This window comes from Phoenix dactylifera, chromosome 7 (genome assembly GCF_051530095.1).
Source record: "Phoenix dactylifera cultivar Ajwa chromosome 7, Ajwa_hap1_PhDact_Kaust_v1.1, whole genome shotgun sequence".
NCBI lineage: Eukaryota > Viridiplantae > Streptophyta > Magnoliopsida > Arecales > Arecaceae > Phoenix > Phoenix dactylifera.
This window is the reverse complement of record NC_143196.1, coordinates 29130813-29137011: the sequence shown is the minus strand read 5'-3', so window position 1 is coordinate 29137011 and position 6199 is coordinate 29130813.

Genomic DNA, 6199 nt, shown 5'->3' with positions numbered 1-6199 from the left:
GCCTTTTCAGAAACTGGCACACTTTTTGGAAGCGTCGGCGCAAAGTATGCCTATCCCCACGTGCCCGATGCTTTACCCACGCTTTTGAAAGTGTCGACAGGGTTTTCTGCCGATGCTTAAAAGTGTCGGTATGAACTTAAAAAAGCGCCGAAAAATATCCTTTCTGTTATAGTGCTACCTTTCTCATTGTGACCTCATTTAACTCAAAACAGTCCAAATCCCACCTCAGCTTGAGGAACAAACCAAAGTTTGAATATGGCATCTCTTTCCCTTTACAAATATTCAAAACTAAGTACTCTAAAGAACTACGTGGATTGAGATGGTAGAGCTAGTTAAAATTCGAAGGTTTAATTTAATATCAAGGGCCTGCAGGGGCTTATCTGAAGAGTCCAATAATTCATATTCTATCGTACATGTACGGGACCGTGAATGACATCTGAGTAGGTGCATTATTTAGTGCAGCAGGCGTGGGTACAGCTTAGGGGCGGTGTACCATGGCAAACTTTGCACGACTCTCAAAGCCTGTTGTGCTTCGTGTCTGGCTTTGCCAAGTGCGACTGAACCGCGCCGACCGTCGTCACAGTGGCGTTCTTTGCGTTTGTCGGAAATAGACCGCATGAGCACGCGTCCAGAGAGTTGGTGACCTCGCTGTCATGGCAATTTACTGCGAGGAGTTGAAATTACTCCTTCACCCCTAAGCCATCACGAAATTTTTTATATATTTTTTCTTCACTAAAACAGATCGTTCAGAATATATGCTGAGATACAATATCACAAAGGATTCATGTTGTAATTATTATTATTATTATTTTAATAATGTCTGACGTCAGGTGATACCGCACATAAATATCAAAATAGAAATTTCAAAGCAACTACTATATGATCCAATGATGGATTCATACAAACGGATATAAATTTTTCTTTCATGCAAAAACATACAATCTGGACCCGATCAAAAATAGGAAGACCATGCAAAAAGAAAAATAACAACAATGATGGATTTACTACTCTTGTATAAATATTAATGTTATAACCTTATATATATATTTACAACATTTCCCAGGATGGTATCAGTTTTTATCATCAAATCTTGGGATTTAATTGACATATCAGGAGCTGCTGGACGTAGGATGGGCCTGTGTTAGAAGCTGCAATACTAGAAATATAGCCCAAACTATGGGGTTGATATGGTCATTGCAAAGGGACCTATGACCTGTTGCAATAATTAATGGCTTAGTGATGACCTCCAACAAATCCTGCGGACAGTAGTAGAGTTTGATTCTTTCGAGGACAGATAAGAACAGTGGGATTAAGAGATAGAGAAGAGACCAGGAGAAAGGGGAAGGAAGAGATACAAAATGGCCAGAGAAATGGAGGAATCCTGTCTAAGGTTGGTGTACTTTGTGTATTCCTGTTCTCTTCTGCAATGGATAGTCAAAGCTTGTGCTGGTTGCTTGGGCTTCTCGGGTTCTTGTCATGATCTCGAGGGTCCTCCTCAAGAAGAAGGTGATGGTTCATGTGATGATGCCAAGGATCCTCCTGAAGAAGATGATGATGGAACGGATGCCAGAGTAACCTCTCTCTCTCTCTCTCTCTCCCCTCTTTCCTGTCTCCTCTCTCCTATCTCTCTCTCTTTCTCTCTCTCTCTGTGTGTGTGTGTGTGTGTGTGTGTGTGTGGGTGTGTGTGTGTGATATTAAGCTAGGTTGGATCCCAGCAGATCAATCTTGCTGGACTACTATCTATCATGTCTTCTTTCATGTAGGTAGATGGATCCACTACCAGGACCAGGCGTTCAAGAAGGCCTTCAAAGCCACCACCAAGCGAAGGGAGAGGAGGCCAGACCAACTAATAAGTTCCCATCCAAGAAAGAGAACAGAAGAAATCAACCTTAAATCTAAGCTATTGTAGGTGTGCGTGTTCTAGTATCCATCAGAGCGAGATAACAGAAAGAATAAACCTTAAATCTAAACTATTTTAGGTGTGCATGGACTAGTATGTAAGTTTATGGGTACTTGAGTCAAAGTCTCTAAATATATGTGTTAACCAACGCTGTTCAAAGAAAATATTGGAGATGAAATAGCTTTCTTTCTATTCTTTGGGTATAATAGTTATTTTTCCTCTCGAGAAACTAGTATAAGAGTTCCTAAGCTACTTACGCACTTGAACGGCATTTACATGGCCATGCTTGACATAAACCATGCTAAATCAGAGAATCAGCTCTCAAGACTTCCAGGAAGTTCAGACATTGCGGTTGGAAACTGCATATACTTTAAAATTATTCTAATGACCTTATACACACACACAGAGATAAATACATACATATACACATGGGTCTCTTTCTTTTGCTTTTTTTCAATAATAAGCTCGTCCATGTATCTTGTCAAGGAGCTCGGAAAGTGGTGACTTTGATGAAATACTGTCGGAACAAAGAGCGAAACAGAGAACAAATAATTTTACGTGGTTCGGCTTGAAAGCCTACGTCCACAGAAGAAGAGAGATAGAATCTTTTTATTCACTATGTTAACCAAAAATACACCAGCATAGACTCATATAAAGGCCAAAAGCATCAATAGAAGGCAGGTCCAAACAGGCAAACAATCATAGGAGAAAAATTCTCCATAACAACTATATCTAATTCAAACACATCTCCTAATTAGGAGCCTTACCAAATCTCTGTTAGTGAATCCAGCATAAATCACTCCCAAATCCCTCTCTTCTCGCCAACAAATACAAATAGAGGCAACTTGTTAGAAGTATCAGTTATTTGTATGCTTTGCAGCCCTCACGGTTTGCTTGTCAGTTGATCTTGACCGTTGGTTTTCTCATCATGGTTGGAAAATGCCGATTTGAACCGATCAATCGAAGCAACTTTGAAGCAATTCGATCTAAATGAAAACCAGTGCATGACACAATTCAACTTGTTAACCCATAAGAGCGCTCTAAATCGCCCATTTTTTGTTATATTTTTTCTGGTTGAATCGATGTTACGTCGATCGCTAGCTTCTCTCTATATTGCGAAGGAAAAGATGGCATGCAAGACCAACACTGCACCCTGTAGAGAACATAATAGACAACAGTACTTGATCAGTCTCTAACAAGATTCGCTGGTCTTGGCACCAGTTTTTACACCGATGGCATATTAGCACAGTATCAGTACGGTATGGTATAGAAATTTTTTGACATATCGATTGTCGGTATACCACCTATATCAGATACCGAACTAGTATAGTATGGTATGTTTCGTATCGTCCGGTTCGAACCGGTACGGCGTATCATAGTCTTAATCTAAATTTTTAAGGCTTAAAATAAAATAAAAGTAATAATAAAAAAAAACTAGCAAAGACATCAAAACAATTTATTTGTGCATCAACTTGTATGCAAGTGCTTCTAAAACAGATATCGTAGTCATAGATTTCATGGAAAAGTCGAATTGAAGTATACAAATTATAACATGATTGATGGCTAAGATGCACAATTGTGCACCTTTGAGAATTACATATACGACCTCGATCCGGAAGAGAACCTCATCTTCCTCAGTTTTTGTTATCACATTCCATTTTTTGGAGATCAGTGGAAGTCTTGAAGTGGAAGATCAATAAAAGTCCTGAAGTAGAAACCTTATCTTTAACAAACTTCTTTTGTCGCTTTATCAGGCCAGATGAATCCTGATCACCTGAGGTTTAGAATTTCACGACCATGTCAGGCTAAATGGAAATATAGTCTCGGCCTTTGTGTTTCTGTATTTATATATAATGAATGAGCAATATCCATTATCCAGTTTGAATTTGAGGTTCTTCAAAGTGCTCACCCTTAGGCTAGCTATCAAGAGTAATGGAGGATTAGGCCAAGGTTAAAAAAAAAAAAGGGATATCAAACTCCATGTTTGTTAAGGGGAGATGAGTTTTTCACATAGTTTCGCTGCTAAAAATAGAATTTTAATCATTTTTTCTGTGAATGAAGATGCTCTACAACTCAATTTAAATGAAATTTCTACAATCAGACCATCTCGTTCGTCTTCAAGAGGTTGCCATCTTCTTTTTTTTTTTGGTGGAAATGTCACTGTTCTGAAGGTTTTCTGCGGTTGGTTGATGTGATGGAGCTCTCTCTCAAAGCACATCTTCCACTCCTATCGCTTCCTTTCTAGCCACATGGCCAACTTGTAACTTCTTCTATACTTAATAAATTTAAGTGGCTAAGCCTCCCCTATTCATAAAAATATAACCAATGCATGAAACATCAACTAGACTCATTATATCCTGAAAATATATAACTACTCCAATATTCCATTGGCAGTTCACTGGATCATATAATGATCTATAAATTGTTTATCCTAAAATGCATATCTATGATCATGTGGCTGCAGGTAGTGGCCTAAGCTTTATTATAGAATCGAGATTTAGTGGTTTGGGCAAACTCGAATTAACCTAATCTTGTTATTCATTACTTAATTTTTTGATCGACCGAAACCTAGCATAAACTAATGGAGTGATCGAAGAATGATATGCGAATAATGGAGCTGTTCGGGTAACCCATTGTAGTTTAGTAAGCAATGTGGCGAGATCTGTTTCCAGCAATCAACGAGTTTAAGAGGGACATCTCCAATCCGTCAACCACTAAAATTTTCTGCAGGAGGTTTTTATAGAGCGCAGCTTCCATGAATCTCTTGTTTCTTCAGCATAACGTCAATTTCTCCCTAAAGAATCAATCACTTGTTTTACTCAATTATCCTCGTACGTCCAATCAATATTATTAATTTGTTTCACTTTATGCATGAGTACTTTTTTTTTTGTATGTTTTATATTTTAACAAAAATTATATATGAAACCTCCAAAAATTTAAGACCTAATCCGGCTCGGGTCCTCCAAGACGGGTCAGGTTGGGCTAGGATAATGGGTCAACTCGGCTCATTTATAGCCTTAATCTATACTTCCTTTTTTACTTTTTTTTAATATATATTTTAACAAAAATTATGAAGTCCTCTTACTTTGGGCAAGTCGATCCAAATCCTGTCTCCTGATAGACTGAAACCATTGATCAATCTGCTCAGTCTAGCATGCTCACAATCCAATTGACCATCATTTTAGTCTCGTAACGAACATAAATATTCAGAGTTTTCATACATTCATCCAACTGGATGGATTAATTGGGGCTTAGCACCGTTGTTTAGCACAGTTGTTACCTTATTCTACTTAAAAATGTTTCAAAATGTAAACAAGTAATCAATAAAATAAACTTTACGGGCGATACAAGAATGCAATAACGGCAGTGGATCACCGAATTTGGGAACGACGTCTGTCATATAATGACAGGTTCCTCCTATTGGATGGCTTCCCAAATAGACTCGTCGAGTTTGATGTTTGAGGACTATATCATGACTTCTCTCTGGAGCAACGGATTGAATTAATTCAGCCAAGCTTTCTATGCCCGAAGAGAGAGGGCAATGTTGAATGCCGTGCTGCATCCTCATATCGATTAGTAAACTGGTGGACGTTCCGCCAAACCTCAGCAGCCATCCATTAAATTCGTACCTTCCAGTATAAATTAAAGAGATGTTTAAGCTTAATAAGATGATGCGACATGGAGTTAGAAAAATAGTGCATATGCCTTGGAATTTGACCTTCCATGCAAAGCTTATGTCGCACAAAATATTAACACAAAGAATTCAACAAACATGTCCTTCAAATAATCAACAAGCCAAGTCGATCGGCTCGAGTCGCATTTTTGAGTATCAAATAATTAATCAACGAACCAAGCCTAAACAGTTGGTGGCTCATGTGAAAAATTAAAGCCTCGTAGTGTGATGGATGAACAAGTTTGTGTTGATTGTGGTATGCATTAAAGTTAAGAATATTAGAAACCCCCTTGAATACAACTAAATCTAGCCTAAGTACGTAGCCCAATTAGAGCTCAGCTCAGCTAGTATGCAGTCATAATTCTAATAAAACTGACACCCCTGGCTAGGCGTCTTCATAATCGTCTTAAGTAAAAGAACGTAAAAAGGCATCCCTGGAGGAGTCAAAATTAATCAAGAAAATAGATACGAAGAGAAAGCAGATGTAACTCAAAGAATTGGATGAAGGAGGTCGGTTCCTAACCCAGTGAAAGAGAGAGCTACATGATCGTAGCGAATTAGAGAGATATATAGACCAGAAAATGGCACGAACAATGAAATGGAAATAATAAGAGGACCTAAAAGTG